Source organism: Gossypium hirsutum, chromosome A07 (assembly GCF_007990345.1).
Source record: "Gossypium hirsutum isolate 1008001.06 chromosome A07, Gossypium_hirsutum_v2.1, whole genome shotgun sequence".
NCBI classification, from domain to species: Eukaryota; Viridiplantae; Streptophyta; class Magnoliopsida; order Malvales; family Malvaceae; genus Gossypium; species Gossypium hirsutum.
Genome location: NC_053430.1, coordinates 75,662,756 through 75,678,992, shown reverse-complemented (window position 1 = coordinate 75,678,992; position 16,237 = coordinate 75,662,756). Strand labels below are relative to the sequence as shown.

Sequence of the window (16,237 nt, the reverse complement as noted above, 5' to 3'; positions counted from 1 at the left end):
GAAGCTCACCAAGGACCTTTTCCACTGCATCCTACAAGCATCAAAATGTACAGATATTTGAAAGGCTCTTATTAGTCGCCGGCATGAAAAAGGAAATTGCAAAGCATGTTTTAACTTGTTTGACTTGTGAGAGAGTTAAGGCTAAACATCACGTTCCTTTAGATAAAATGTATCCTTTGGAAATTTTATAATGGAAATGGGATAAGATCACTATGGATTTTGTATCGAGGTTACCCCTCAGTCCATCCAAGAAAAATTTTGTTTAGGTTGTTGTAGACCGACTTGCAAAATCAACTCATTTTCTACTAGTGAATACTACCTATTCTCTGGAGAAGTTAGCTAAACTTTATATTGTTAAAATAGTACGCCAACATGGAATGCCATCTTCCATAGTGTCTGACAAAGGTCCAAGGTTTACTTCAAGGTTCTGGAATCAGCTACAAAAATCATTGAGATCTAAGCTGCAATTTCGTATTGCATTTCTCCCTCAAATTGATGGCCAATCATAAAGAGTTATTTAGGTTTTAGAAGATATGTTAAGAAGCTATGTATTCAACTTTGGGATAAATTGGGAAAAGTATGTTCTTTTGGTCGAGTTCGCCTACAATAACAGTTACCACATCAGTTTGAAGATGTTGTCATTCGAAGCTTTGTATGGTAGAAGGTGTAGAACACCTACTTGTTGGATGGAACTTAGTGAGAAAAAGATAATGGAGCCAGATCTGGTACACGAAACTGAAGAGAAAGTTGCAATCATTCGTAGTCATTTAAAAGCTGCTGAGGATCGACAAAAAACATATACAATTTTTTGTAAAGAAAATAAATTTCCTTTAAGGTTAAAGATAAAGTGCTTTTCAATGTCTTCTACTGGAAAAAAAAAGGTTTGGCCAGAAAGGAAAATTGAGTCCAAGGTTTGTAGGGCCTTATAAGGTTTTAGAGAAGGTTGGACCCATGATGTACAAGTTAGCTTTGCCTCCTAAATTGTCAAAAATCCACAATGTGTTTCATGTATCAATGTTGAGAAGGTATAGATCCAATCTTGATCATGTTGTGCAAATTGAATAACTAGAGGTTGAACCGAACCTGTCCTATGATAAACTTTTTTGTATCCTAGCTAGAGAAGTAATAGAGCTGAGGTATAAAAGGATTCCCTTTGTTAAGGTGTTGTGGAGGAATCATAGTACTAAAGAAGCTACATAGGAAATAGAAAGCCTAATGAGAGATTAGTATCAGCAGTTATTTTCACGTATGAATTTTGAGGATGAAATTTCCTAAGTGGGGGAGAGTTGTAACATCCTTCCCAACAAAGTCCTAATGTTTGAATACTAAATATCTAAGTACGATGTTTAGATTTAGTTCTGAGTGAGTAAGGTATTAATTGTAACTAAGTATGTAAGTCTATAAGTATACCTTTGGGCAAAGTCTATGTTGGGCAAGCTTGGTGGTTTGGCAGGCTCACTAATAGAGTATATGTCACCCCAACTATTAAACGAATATGTTAAGTCCTTAGCTTGAAAGAACCATTTATTATATCATTATATTATTATTCTAGTCAAACAAATTAGTTAGGAAAAATGAGAATTGGTTAGAATAGAACTAAACTATTGTAGTCGATAGGACTCACATTTATGATGAGAGAGAAAATGCTTAGTCACAGGAGTCGAGGGGGTTTAGTAGGATAATCAGACCTATCCAATAAACCCAGCTTCCATGTACAGTTGTGAAAAGTTAGTATTGGCTTATTGAGCAAGTTTTACATTTTCTCTTGCACCTATATTTTCTTCTCAAATTTTTCTCGGCACCTTTCTCTTGGAAAACCTAAGACCAGAGACTTGCTTAAAGATTTGGATTTTTTGTACTCAGCCAACTTCTTCGTTGTTTTAGCACCTATTCAAGACACCCCTAAATGTTCTCATGATAAGGGAAAAGGTCCTGTAGTTTAACCTAGTTGTGTTTTCTAGTGAGTTCCTTCTTACTCCATGTGTGTGTAATGCCTTTGTTTATGTTTAGTTTAAGGTAAGTTTACATATTCTGTGAAGATGAAATATTTTTGCAAGAGTGATAGATGTTTGTTATTATTAGTCTAGTTTGGTCTGTCTGTGTTAAATATGTAAGAACCTTTCTTCGTGTTTAAGCCACTACCCTTTGCTTCTGAAATGAACTATATGATCTAAAACATAAAAATGAATTCATGGAGTTGCCTTCAATGAAATAAGCATTGAATTGGCATATCGCGATGCAGGAAAATGGTCATGTAACCTCTAGTAGGGCAAGTGTTATTGCAAAGCATATTGGCAAATCATGACAAAAGGAAAATGAATGAACGAACGATATGGATTTGAACAAGGATTAAGGTTTGTGGTTAACATGAGAAAGGTGGTTTGTGTGAATGCATGGGCGTGGTGTATACGCCAAAAAAATAATGTCTACAGTGTAGCATATCTTCTTTAGTATCTGTCAACTAACAAACTGTGTGACTGTGCTGAGTTGGAAAGATTTACTTGAATTATATATGGCTATTGCAATGTTTTTCCTCTGGAACTCACTAGGTTCTTTGAACTTACTTTGTTACCTTTCCTTCTCAGGCCTGTTGATTTAGTAAAGGAATCTTTGAAGACTACGCTAGAAGACTATCGTCGTCGTGAGACTTCTTATATTTTGTATTATGCATGACATGTGCGTGGTGCCAAAGTATTTGCATTTCGAAGAATGTATTTTGTATCTAAACTTATGATTATGAACCTATGGTTCTAATGAATTTTCAGTGAAGTATTTATGGTTTTCAAATGGTATTATCTTATTTATTCTTGAATGACAAATAGTTTATATTTTATACTAATTTGAACTGAATTTGAACTGCAGTTTAAATTAGTTTACGCCAGATACGGTTTTAAAGATAATGATTTTAAGGCAATGATGCGCCATCCCTAAATCCTCCTTAAGGATCGACTTTGGAGTGTTACAAATTGTATATATGTGTCTTAGATGTATGTTATGGGTATACTCTATGAAGAGTAATTTGTGGTTTTAAAGATGAATATGGATTGTGTCAGTGCATGAAAGGCTTGTCAAGTGAGTCTATGTTTATTCACCACGGTGGAGTCTAAAGGGGTCCGTCGGAACTTTAAACACAAACTCTAAAAGGAAAAGCCTTTGGTCATGGCACCTTTCAAAAGGAATTAAAGGATGGTGATTACCCAATAGGGTTCTTTGTGTATCCCAATATGATGATAGGTAAACCTCACGAAATGTGAGTCTAAGCAAATTCATATCATAAACACGTTAGGAAATAAAGCATTTGTGGTGAAATATAAAAGAAAAGCCTTTATAGCAAACTGCGAAGGGGTAGCCTCTATGGCGAACCCTGCAAGGATAACTTTTGTGGCAAATATTTGAGAGATAAACCCTTGTGGTGCACTCTAAAGGAATGACTTACATGGAAAAATCTAAAAACAGTGCCTTTGTGGCGTATCATAGTAAGGCTCACAACAGCATACCCTATAGGAATGATTCTTATGGTAGATTTTGTATTAGATTGTTTGGCGCGTTCAATATGGTTCGTAAGTTATGATTAGTAACATCAGTAAGATCAGTAAGACTATAATTTGATTGTGAATAATGAAGATTGAACAAATTTATAAAGGTGTTTTCTGAGTATGGATTCCAAATTTGACATTTGATGGAGGTAACTATTATCTGAGTACATGATGAATCAATAATTGTGATAAAACGATAGTTAGGAATTATGTGTGCAAGACTAACAGTATTTCGATGGTATGGACCTCTGGTAAGGAAATGAATAAAGATTAATGAAAGTTCAGATTGAAGAGTGTAAGTGGTGTATAAAAGGTATCGAGGAGGAGAAATGAGTTCTGAGCAAGGTATGGTATCTAACGTGTAAGCGAGAATAGGAAATGAGAGAGTGTTCGCCAGTGATTAAGTTGAAGGTTCAGAATAATGAGATCATCTAAATAAATTATCTGATGAATTATGCAAAAATGACACAGGTAAATGATGTTTTCCTCACTAAGTTCTTATGAACTTATCTGGGTGTGTGTTTTGTTACAGGTGAGTTGATATGAGTCTGCACCAGGAGGGATGATGCTAGGACTACGCTAAAAGAAAGCGCATATCAGGTTATTTTGCATACAGAGCAAGTTTGGCAGCCCAATCAAAGTATGAATTGTCACTAAGAATTTCATACTTGGGGTGTTTGTAATAGATTAGGATTCCAATCAAATATCATTGTATTTTATTTACCATGTGTTATAGTTATATTTACTTCTTGTAGAAGTTTACGTATTCAAATTAGAAATTTTTGTAATTAAGTTGTAGTTGATTGTAATTCGAATAAGTAGGCTAAGTTTGTGTTTGTATTTGTTAGTAAAACGCCCAAGATCCAGATCCGACAAACTGGATTGGGTTGAGGGTGTTACATACACGCTCACTAATTAATTACATTTTACAATGCTCTCCAGTTGTCCTAGTTATTGACACATTACCTCCACTAAGATGCCAAATGACTTAAATGTGTCCCACTAACCATTATTTCTAATACATAATTGTATTACAGTAACACAAAAACACGAGTAGCGGACTTATTAGTTGAAATTTTGGCCAAATAAGGATTTCGCCAAAACAAGGAACTCGCCAACTGCGAAATAAGAGTCCGCAAACTTGGCGAAGCTCAGCAAAATACTTCGTCAGGAAATTTGCCAATGCTAACCAATCTAAGTCTTGTGACACCCCTAATTTGACCCTAGTCGGAAAGTGGTTTCGGGACCACAAAATCGAGCCACAAAAATAATTAATTGTTATATTCTATGCTTATTATTTGTGAATAAGTATGTGTAAAAATTTCATGTTTTAATTTTGTCATTTGGATGTGAAATTAGCTAAAAAGGACATATTTGAGAAGCTTTAAAAATATGATAGGCAAATGTCCAAGTGATTAAAATGTTAAATTACTAAAGTTGTGGACTTGCATGTCAAATGGCCCACTTTTAACATTAGTGGATGGTAATGATGTTATGATTTTGGCATTATGTGTATATTATATTTAGTAAATAATATTTAATAGTTTATAATTTGAAAACATGAATTAACAAAAAAAAAAAGAATGGTGATAAAAAAACAAAGAAACTTTTCTCTTTGTTTTCTCTTATTGCCGTAACTAAGGAGGAAAAAAAAGGGGGAAAAGAAGCTAGGCATTCGGTCTTCTACTTGCTTAATTAAGGTAAGTTTTAGGTAAATTCTTTGAGATTTTATGAAATTTTAGCTGATGGATAGGTCTTTGATTGAGCCCATGTGTGAATTTTGATCCTTGTGGTGATTTGGGCATTCGGTTAAGGTAGGAAACTTAGAAGATGATTTCTATTCCTTATGTTTTATGAGTTGGGAGCTTAAATTGAAGATGAATAAGGGGAATATGTGTATAGAGGTTTTGGTAGTATGGAAATTCGGTTATGAGAGTGTGTGTGTGGTCACTTGCCGAATGTGGGTGTTAAGGTTAGTAGGTTGGCTTAATTCTTGTATTAGAAATCTATTTGAGAAATTAGATAGGCTTTGAATGGTTGAAGTAATGAAATTAGAAACTCATGAACTTGATTTAAATACTTTAAATTTATGGTAGTTAAATGGAATAGAAAGGATCTATTCGGCCATGGAGGTTAAACACATTGTTAAATTGTTGAATATATACTTTGGTTGTTAATGAATATTCGGTCTTGGTATGAATCTCATTAATAACATTTAGTTATTAGATTTGGTATAAAATACTTATTGAAATGGTGGAATTGGATGACTTACTTATGGATTTTAGTTATGAGAGTCTTTTGTAAGTAGAGCTAGAGGGTTTAAAGGGTGGTATTTTAAAATAAACATGTATATGGACCCTATGTATGTACCTTGTAATTTTATTGTAAACTTTTGGTTTAACTTGTATCATATTAATTGTTAAAATACTAGCTTGTGTGGAAAATTTTGTGTATGTTTTTATGTGCCGAATTTGAGTTAAAAAAATGGAGCTCACTATGTGTATCATGGTCAACCTTTGATAACTAATATGTCTTGATTCGTAAATTGAGTTAAAAGATTATATATGTTCAATCTAGCCTAAGCTAGGCTTGACTTGTAACATAGTAATGATTGACTGAACGTATATGTGTGAGATAGTGAGGATAATTGTATTTCTTGCTTTGATTAAGTGAAGTATATGAAGTTGATATACTTAATTTACTCAATTAAGCTTAAGAGCACATAGGGACAACTTCGGATAAGGTGAAAGCTAAAGTGACGAAATAGCCGACCTGTAACTACTCAGAAAGATACGAGGTAAGTCTCTAAGTAATTAACCTATTTTGAGTTTTTATTTAATGGATACTATTATAGAAATGGCTAAATTGATAAATATGATGTAGCCATGATATGTTCTAAGGCCTAATGGAAAATTTTACGTATTTGAATCAATTTACTAATGTGATTTTGTACCTAAGACGAAATAAAATGACAAGGCGTAATATCTAGCTTAAGATCGAATGGCCAATGTGATGAATGTGAAAGTGTGTATATGTGATAAGGCCGAATGACCAATTGTGAAAAGTGTGCAATATTAGATATTTAATTAGGCCAAAGTTAGTAAAAATATAAATATATATTAAATGAATTGTGCTGAGATTGTATCCGGGTTAGAGTCTCGCAGGCTTCGTGCTGGAAATGTATCTGGGCTAAAGTCCCGCAGGCTTCGTGCTGGAAATGTATCCGGGCTAAAGTCCCGCAGGCTTCGTGCTAGAAATGTGTCCGGGCTAAAGACCAGCAGGCTTCGTGCTGGTGCTGGTAATATAATTTCGGGTTTTATACCTAGCAGGGCAAGTGCCGATGAATTTGATAAAAGTATACAACTACAAGATCCTACACTAAGTTGACAAATTGAAAGTGCATTACATATTAAGTTGGCCAGGTACGTATCATGTACTCGTATGCGATTTGATTTGAATTAAATTATAAATATATAAAGTGATGCATCTGTGAATAAGTGTTATGACTATAAATGTGATCGTGATATATTCGGTAAATGTGTGAAGTTATGTGAAGTGATTCTATGTTTATATTCAAATATAAACACTTGGTCCTTGTGGAAAGGTTTGTGGAAGTATATGATTTATTTTTAGGTGATTACGATCATGGAAAATTAAATGTGAATATGATATTGTATTTTATTCGTTTCAATTGAACTAAAGCTGTTAGTGAAGCATTTTGATGCCTATGTTATATGAGTTCGAACTTGAATGACATGATATACATGTTTAGATAATTTGAATGCAAGGAATGTGTGAAAAAGCAAATTTGTAATAAATCTGCTTGGGACAGCAATAGTAGCTTAATTTTGGAAAATCACCATAAATTTTGGAAATTGAATTAGAAGCTGAATAAATTATGTAATTAAAGTTTAATGAGTCTAGTTTCTTATAAAAGAAACCTTGTAAGAAAAAGAATTGTAGATAATGAGATATTTGAAGTGGCGTGAGATAGAGTCAAAATGACTTTGAAATCCCCTGTTCTGTTTTTAGAAAATCATTGTAAATTGTACAATGATGATTATAAGATAAAATTTATATACTTAGACTCCTTAATGAGTCTAGTTTCAAATGAAATAAACTATAACATATTTCAAATTCTGTATAATGAGAAAATTGATTCGTAGTGAAGAGTGGTCAGAATAGTCAAACAGTGAAACAGGGGAAACTTCAATAAAAATCTGGTATTGATTGGTAAAACCAAAAATTTTGAAAATTTTATGGATGGAAGATATATGAGTCTATTTTCAGGAAAAATTAACGGCACTTGAATTGGAGTTTCTTAGCTCCAGTTATAAATAATTTAGTGACTATTGCTCAGGAAGATAGCTTGTAGTGAATTTGTGATTTTGTTGCAAACATGGTTAAAACTAGTTAATGAGATGCTTTTCGAGTTCTTATGATCCTATTTGTGATTTCAATATTTGGTTTTAATTGAGTTCAAATTCAAGTGAGGTGAATTTGCTAAATATGCATTATGTTCATGGATACTTGGCCAAAATGGCAATTATCTAGGAATGATTTCTTGAAAATTTGAAGTAATCGATCTATAAGTAAATTAATTGTTTGCATTGCTTAAAACTAAGCATTGAAGCTTACTCCGTGTTCTCTTTTCTACTTCTTATAGGTTTATACTTTAGCTCGAGTTGAAAGAGCCGGAGATATCATCACACTATCGAGTCATTAGGTGAGTTGAGAAGACTGTATATCATCATGGTTTAAGGCATGTATAGGATAGACTATAGGTAGAATGATATTTCGACTTTGTATACATTATAGCCATGCGAAGATGGCTTGCTCATTTTGTTTAGGGAAGCCTTATAATTGAACTAAAGTGTTGAAATTTTTTTATTATAACTTGATAGTAGTTAATTTGTTATTAGATATTCGGTTATGTTTTGATAGTGAGTCATTTTAGAAATTTTATAAGAGCTCTTATGGAAAATCAATGAGACAGGTTTGCATTGTTGATAATTTATGTCTGGTAAGTATCTTTGAACTTATAGAAGTTTTGTTCAGTCAAGTAATACCTCATAACCTTATTCCGGCAACGGATACGGGTTAGAAGTGTTACAAGTCTCGTGACTTAAGCAGTTTTGCCAAAATAACCTTCCAAATATACCCATTCGCCAAATGCAGGTGTGACATAAACAGTCACCTTTATTCCCCCCATTCCTCCATCTTCACATATGAGTCACTAACACCAAGGAAGGTCTAACCATTTTGATCTTTACACTCACATTCAATTTCTATATTTACAGTTCGTTAACACAGAAAGCACATTCACCAATAAACATACAATCACTCGAATGCAAAAATTACAACCCATGGTCAACTAACTTAGGTCACTAAGATTACTAACAGTCAATGCTAACAAGTTGCTAGATATAAACTTCAAACAGACTTAAATAACAAGCAGTCAGTAAACTAAAGAATCATTTAGCTTTACCTGGACAATCGATACCTTTATGCTAGTTCATCAATTTATCAAGCACAAAAGTTAAAGGAACTTTACCAAAAATATTCCAATGACGCTTCTATCTACCCAACGAGCTCCTTTCCTTTTCCACTAGGACCTCCCTCTACTTCTTTAGCTAAACACGTTAAAGTTTCACAATTACAAATTAGAAACAACCACAACATCAACTAAACTCCTTTAATGAAAAATGAGAATTTAACAACTACTGTAACATGCATCATTTACAACTAGAAGGGAGATTCCTCCCCAATCCAAAAACTTTTGGATAAGTTCTCCACAACAATTTCTACCACAAACTCAAATAACAACTATGTCTAAGAAAGTGCTTAGGAAAATTAATACTAACACTCAAAAGAACAACTTCTAAGCAAGACAAATGCAAATGAAGTTATTCTCTCTAGTCCCAATCAAAAAGAACAAAGAAAAAACAAAAAAAAAATTAAGTTAAAAATAAAAAAAATAAAGTTTTCTCATTTTCTTCTCCCATCCCTTCCTAACCCACTCTTGAAATAAATTAAGATTAAAATAATTTAACCAATCAATGCTCTTGGCCAGCCACCAATCACAACACATGCACACACAAATCCACTAACCATTTACTAGTATCAAAGGGCCACTAGGTGCCATGCACAATGACACATTTCCCCTCCCTAAGCCTAACACGTACCTTGAAATGTGTCCCACTCATCGCTAGATATTAAGGTGATCTGACAAGCTTGCAAACTGACGTGCTCACAAACTAATGAGCTCACATAGCGATAGCGATGAGCTCGCCAAATGCAAGGTAGAAGCTCGCAAGATGGCTAGACAACCACAAAGAGTTTCACGATAAGGTGCTAAAATTTTAAGCCAAACTAAAATCTCGCAATATAAATGAGCTCAACAAGGTTCTTACCTATCCCAATTGGTCAAATTTCTTAACAACCAAAATACTCAATTAAAATCAATCACTTTGGTTCAAAAACACTTTAAATTATAAATCCAAAAATTTGGGTATGACAAAATAGACATTTTGGAATTAACTTTAAGTTCAATGTCATAAAAAAAGGCTAAGTTATTATGACGAATTGATGAATGCACAATTCAAATAAAGTGATTAAAGACCCAATTGTCATAAAAAAAATATCCATTCTCTAAGCATGATCTTAATAAGTTGAAAGCACTTTGAGAATGCATAAATATTCATTAAATGTACACTTAAGTAACTTAAGCTTTGTGATAAAAAATAAAAGGATTGAACCTATATGTTCATTGGTAAGTACTATAATTGAACATATGCTTATTATTTAAATGACTCAACCACAATAAGGGAGTAAGGCAGAGTAAGAAAATCTTAGTGTACTTACTATGATCTTCGAGCTTAATGCATTAGTAATTTAAGCGTGTAGGTGAAAGGCTCTTCTGAGAAGTTTGAGACTGTGCCTTTAGAGAATTGCATTATTAGCGAGGTTTGAACTTGCTAGTAGTGATTTGTAATATCATACTTGAATTTGACATGTAAAACAAGGGTTAGGCTAGTTTAAGTACCTGTGATTTCATTTATTGTGTATTTATATGACATTTGTTATTAAATTGAAGTTTTGAAGTTACTTTTAATCTTTATATTAATGTGAAGCATAGGTATCATTCAAATTTAAGTTTAAATAAATCTTTTTAATGATGCTGAAATGATTTGGATCCCATTGATATGATGTGATGATGATTGAGATGTTTTTAAGTGTTTTCAAGAAAATTTTCAAGCCACTACTTCTCCAATATTTGTATTTTATTTTTATTTTTTTGTTATTTCAAGTTTTCAAGGCCTCGTTTTATGTTTTGGGCATGTCCAAGCATATGATCCAAAATGATTTTAAATTGTATTTAAAATTTTCTAAATGTTGAAGATCGTTTGAAAGAATTTATTAAGTTCTGAAATTGGTGTTATGTTAAAAATAAAATTTTGTATAAATAAAGAAAGTGTCGACGCAACATCACTTATATGTGTCGGTCATCAAATCGGATAAGGTGTAACACTCGAAATTTGACTCAAAATCCCCATTAGAAGTTGAGATTCTCAACTTAATCCTTAAAACAAAATCAAAATTCAATTTAATCTTGAAATAAACCAAAAATTCAAATAAGTTTACAACCCATAAAAAAAATGAAAGTCATTTCATCCAAAATTTCTAAAATAAATTATTTTAATTTTTTTACTGAACTTATGTCGATTAACTTTTCGAGACATAAGAGTTGCTATAGAGCAGACTGAAGTGTTTGTAGACAAACAAGTTGCAATAACTATTTGGCACAGAGTTGTCTTTCATGGAAAAACCAAACATTTCAACACTAAATTGTTTTTCTTTAAGGGAGGTGTAGAAAAGTGCTAATGTTATCCTACTTCGTTGTAATATCGAATATTAAATTGCTAACATTTTCACTAAGCTACTTCCTGTTAGCAGGTTTGAGTTTATGAGAAAGCAATTTGGTATCTGCTGCTCTTAATTCAAGGAGAAGTGTCCTTACATGCATTACGGAGCACTAATCCATGCATTTGTTAAACATATGACGGTGCCTTCATTTTAGGAATTAAATTAGCTATGATTCACATGTATTTCATGGTCAACCTAATGGGTTGTTTTATTTGTTAGTCATATTTATTTACTGGTAATTAGTGGATATGATGCTATTTTTAATCATTTTTCATGTATATAAATAGGAGCATTTTCTCCAATTTGATGTCACGTTTCATTTTCAACTCAACTTCAACCATTATCATTCTTCTTATTTTTCTTTTATCCTTTGTCTTTAATTTTTACTTTAGTTATCATGTTTGTAGATCACCCCATTAACAACAAAGTCCATTCAAAAAATCGTAAACTCTATAATAAAAAAGTTTAATGAATCTAAACTTCTTGGGGTATTTTTCAAAATTGTTAATGTTAGTAAGGAAGTTTGAAGAAATTTATTCACTGGTGTTGATAAATGAGAATAGATTTGTGATGTGCATGACCGGTATCAATTTTAAATATTAGTGATGTCATTCACTCTTTAAGACCAACTTTCACCAAGTTTACCTTTGTCTCCAAGCTTGAGGACAAGCTCTATGTCCAAAGAGGGGGAGTATTGTTATAGACATGAGTAGTTGTTAAATAGGAATCTTAGAAAAAGTTGTTAGGATATGACTTAGAATAAAATTGTTTTGGTACTCTTAAAATAGAAGTATCTTCATAGGACCTTCTTTAGTGATATATTTATTTAATTTTTGTAACCTAATAAAGGGACCTATAGAATAATAAAAGCTAAGTAGAATTTTTTTTAAAAAAAAAATCCTTAAGAAGAGATTTGAGTTTTTCTTAGGAGTCTTTGAGATTTCAGTCTCTCTTGGATGAGCTGAACAATCAGCCCCAATTACAGTCGTAATTATTTGATATCTATTTGGTATTAAAGTCTGATCCTCAGCAACCTTTTATCTTATTCTTTAACTCCTTTTAAACTCATATCCAACAACCCGTTTTTCTTCTTTAAACTCTAATTAAAACCCCATACTCTATATTGGAAAAGATTAATGAGTCTACTTGTTAGGTGAACTTGAAGCACTTGTAATATTGCAGTCACTCTTGCTGCATTTTTCTTTTCAATGAAAGGCAGGATTAAATGCAGAGATGGAAGCATAACCACCAGAGCTTCCATGAATGGATGCAGAATAATGGTAGAAATTAGTTCTACCAGAATCTTAACTGGTCAACTTAAAGGGCTGAATTCTAATCTTGCTCCTAACCCAGATGAATCACACCATATTCACAGCTTGTTTTCAGTACCTTTCAATCCGGTCATAAGTATTGCTCTTCAATTCACATAAAATAACAGTTCTACTGACCATTGATGTAGAACAACCTTGAACCATGGTGCAGATTGAACAACAAAAGCTACAATTTTCATCAAATATACGAATTTTAAGCCTCATGGAGCCAGGAAGATATCAAATTCTAATGGTTAAGTTCTTAGCATGTCTATACATAGAGAAGCTACCTACCATAGGGAACTTCATCATCGAGTGACCCAAAACTGCATCCCACCATGAGAACTTGATGCTGGAAGCTTGTATCTTTATGCCTGCCAACTACAACTAGGTGAACACTCTTGCTAGATTAGACTGCATTTATTTCTACCGCCTTCTCTTGTTGAATCTTTAATTTATTATCACAATCTCAGGGAAAAGCCAAGTCTCAATAATACCTTCTCATCTTGAATTTTCTCTCAATGGCAAATAATAACTGGAAATTTTCAAAACGAAGTGCTGAGTTCAAGTTGAATTCATTGCACCAAGGAGCTTTCAAACATTTCATTCCCTGGATTCTTTTGTAACATGTAGTAAAATCTTAATATATTCCACTTGAAGATGGTAGATCGATGCATGCACTCATACCTTCCAATATCCCAAAATTAAACTACTGCTTCCTCAACTTCAATACAGGAAATTTCCAAGTTGGACAACAGGAGATTTTGTCATGAAGAAAAGTATTGACATGGCTCAGCAGGAAAAACAAGTGTACTTAATTTCCATACCTCACATTCCATTTATGAGAGCGTGAAACAAAATAATAATAATAATAATAATAATAATAATAATAATAATATTATTATTATTATTATTATTATTATTATTATTATTATTTTAGATGAAGATATAGGAGTTTACCAAGTTTTAAGTGATAAAATAATGGTCCTTAATAACAGGAAATTACTCTGACTCATATTTTGAAATGTTTATAGGTCAAACAAAGGAAATTACATAACAGAAGCAGACAAAAAAAAAAGAGTGCCAATGCAACAACCAGCCTATAAATTGTTAAAAAGCATATTTGTAGGCCATCTGCCTCATTCCAAAATGTATAATATTCAATAAAATTAAACAGGGGGGATGGTTTGTTTCAACGATCAACAATAGGCACCTTCCTATTGCTTTGGTACAGACAATAGGAATCTTCCTTTACTTCAACTAAACAAAGTTGTCTTAGGGCATACTCTCAAATAAAAATGCACCCCACAGTGTCAACTTGACAGTATCAGAGTATTGGAGTTGGAATATACAAAATCCACAAGTTATATCAAGATGTCTTGTCCTCATTTTCTGGTTGAGAACTGATAATTTTGGATTTATCAAAACCTTTTGGCATCAGATGTCTATCTTCCAGTTTTTTGCATAGGATCATTGCCAATTGATTTTTAGCACATTGGCTGAGTCCCTTGTGCAGCTCAAACAAAGTACCAGAGTCGGGAACCATTGATCTATCCATCATATCATTTAGGACCTGTACTGCTGCATCAAAATATTCATTCTTGCACAAGGTAGAAATCAACATACTATAAGTGTTTTCATTTGGATGAAAACCACTCCTGATCATGGTCTTATAAAGCTGGAACGCACGGTCAGAGTTCCTCCTGACACACTGCCCACTAATAAGAGCAGAAAATGTCGAAGCATTTGGAACCAAGTTGTCCTTATCAAGTTCTTTAACCAGATAGGCAGCTTTCTTTGTCTTACCCTCCTTGCATAATCCCAGTATCAATGCATTGTATGTCAGTATATCAGCCTTAACTCCATTCTTCAACATGTCCTCATAAAGCCTGTTGCTCATCTCACTCTTACCTACTTGACTGTACCCGCTTATCAAAGTATTGTAAGTTACAATAGTTGGAGCCAGATTCAGGGCTTTCATCTCATTGAAAACCTTATTTGCTTCATGTAATTTCCCTTCCTTACAGAAACCATTAATAAGGGTGTTAAAAGTAACCACATTTGGATGCACTCCATCTTTCCCCATTGAGCTTTTATGGTTCATGGCTAAGCTCATTAGACCCTTGTTACAATACCCTGCAATCAATGTGTTGTAAGATGCTACAGTAGGACTAAAATCCATAATCTCCATTTCTCTTAACACTTCCATAGTCTTCTCAAGTTTTCCTGACATGCAAAACGCATGAATTACTATATTAAAAGTGTATACATTGGGAGAAAGCCTGCAACGCCGCATTTCTCTGTAGAACCCCAAAGCAATATCCACCCTATGTGAATCAAGCAATGAGCTCAAATATGCATTACATGACTTAGTAATTGGCAAAAACCCATAATCCTTCATCCGATAAAAAGCATCCGTAGCGTTCCTAAACTTCTTGGCATCTGCATATGTCTTAAACAGTAAATCAAACACACGAGGAGAGGAATCACATATTCGATAAGAATACAGTATCACATCAAACATCTGAGCTGGCAATTCCAATGAACCAGACACAAGAAGACTCCTCAAAACCGATTCAGCGGATTTGAATTTCTGGTTTTTGGTGAGAATGTGGCGAATCACTGAATGAGTTTAAAGGGAATCTGAAGTGGGGTTTCGAGTTTTAACCCAATTGAAGAAACTCAAGAGAAAGAACATGGTCCTTTTGAATCTTTAACAAAACATGCTTAACTCTAAATGGGGTCAAGTGGATGGATAAAGCATTAAGCTTATTCCAATCAAAGTGAACGAGGTGACTATGGGCAACATTCACAAAATCAAGGTCTTGACCTCTGGGTTCAGGGATTGTTCTGAAGGGAATTGGAATTGGATTCCAATTCTTTCTCCTTGAATTCACATCAATTAAGGGTTTTAAAGAAGTGGGATTTACTTTAACAGAATCGAACGAAGTTGAGAAGTGACGACCTAGGAAATTATTCATGAAAGATAGCAGATAAAAAGAAACTTGCAATCTTCGAGTTTAAAAGAAACAAGCAATAAAGGGGAAATTTTGGCAGCTTTAAATTTTCGTTATCACCTGAAATCACCATTTGAACGCAGCTACTGAAGTAGTGAAGGTTTCTCTGCTTTCTAAGACCCCTTTTTTTCCAGACTTTCAGAGTTCAGGAACAGTAGAGTTTTCTATTTTTATTGAAAGGTGGAATAGTTGAGTTAAAAGGTGGGCTAAGGGGAGAAAATGAAGGTACACCCTCGCTATTTTGACAAACATCTAATTTACATTATTATGTTGTAACATTTTAGTCACTGAGCTGTTAATCGTCGTTAATGGTGTAACGGTAAGCTGATCGTGGCATGTTAAATCATCATTTCAAACAAAATTTTAGGTTAAATTATATAATTGATTCCTATGTTTTTTTCGTTTTAAGCAATTTAATTTTTTTCTTTTATGTTCTTTAAACTTTCAT

General features: G+C 33.3%; 1 pseudogene; it reads right to left on the bottom strand.

Annotated features, from left to right (window-relative positions):
* Window positions 1-13,879: 13,879 nt before the first annotated feature.
* On the bottom strand, window positions 13,880-15,983 carry LOC107951851 (pentatricopeptide repeat-containing protein At4g26680, mitochondrial-like; annotated as a pseudogene).
* Between the last annotated feature and the right edge of the window lie 254 nt (window positions 15,984-16,237).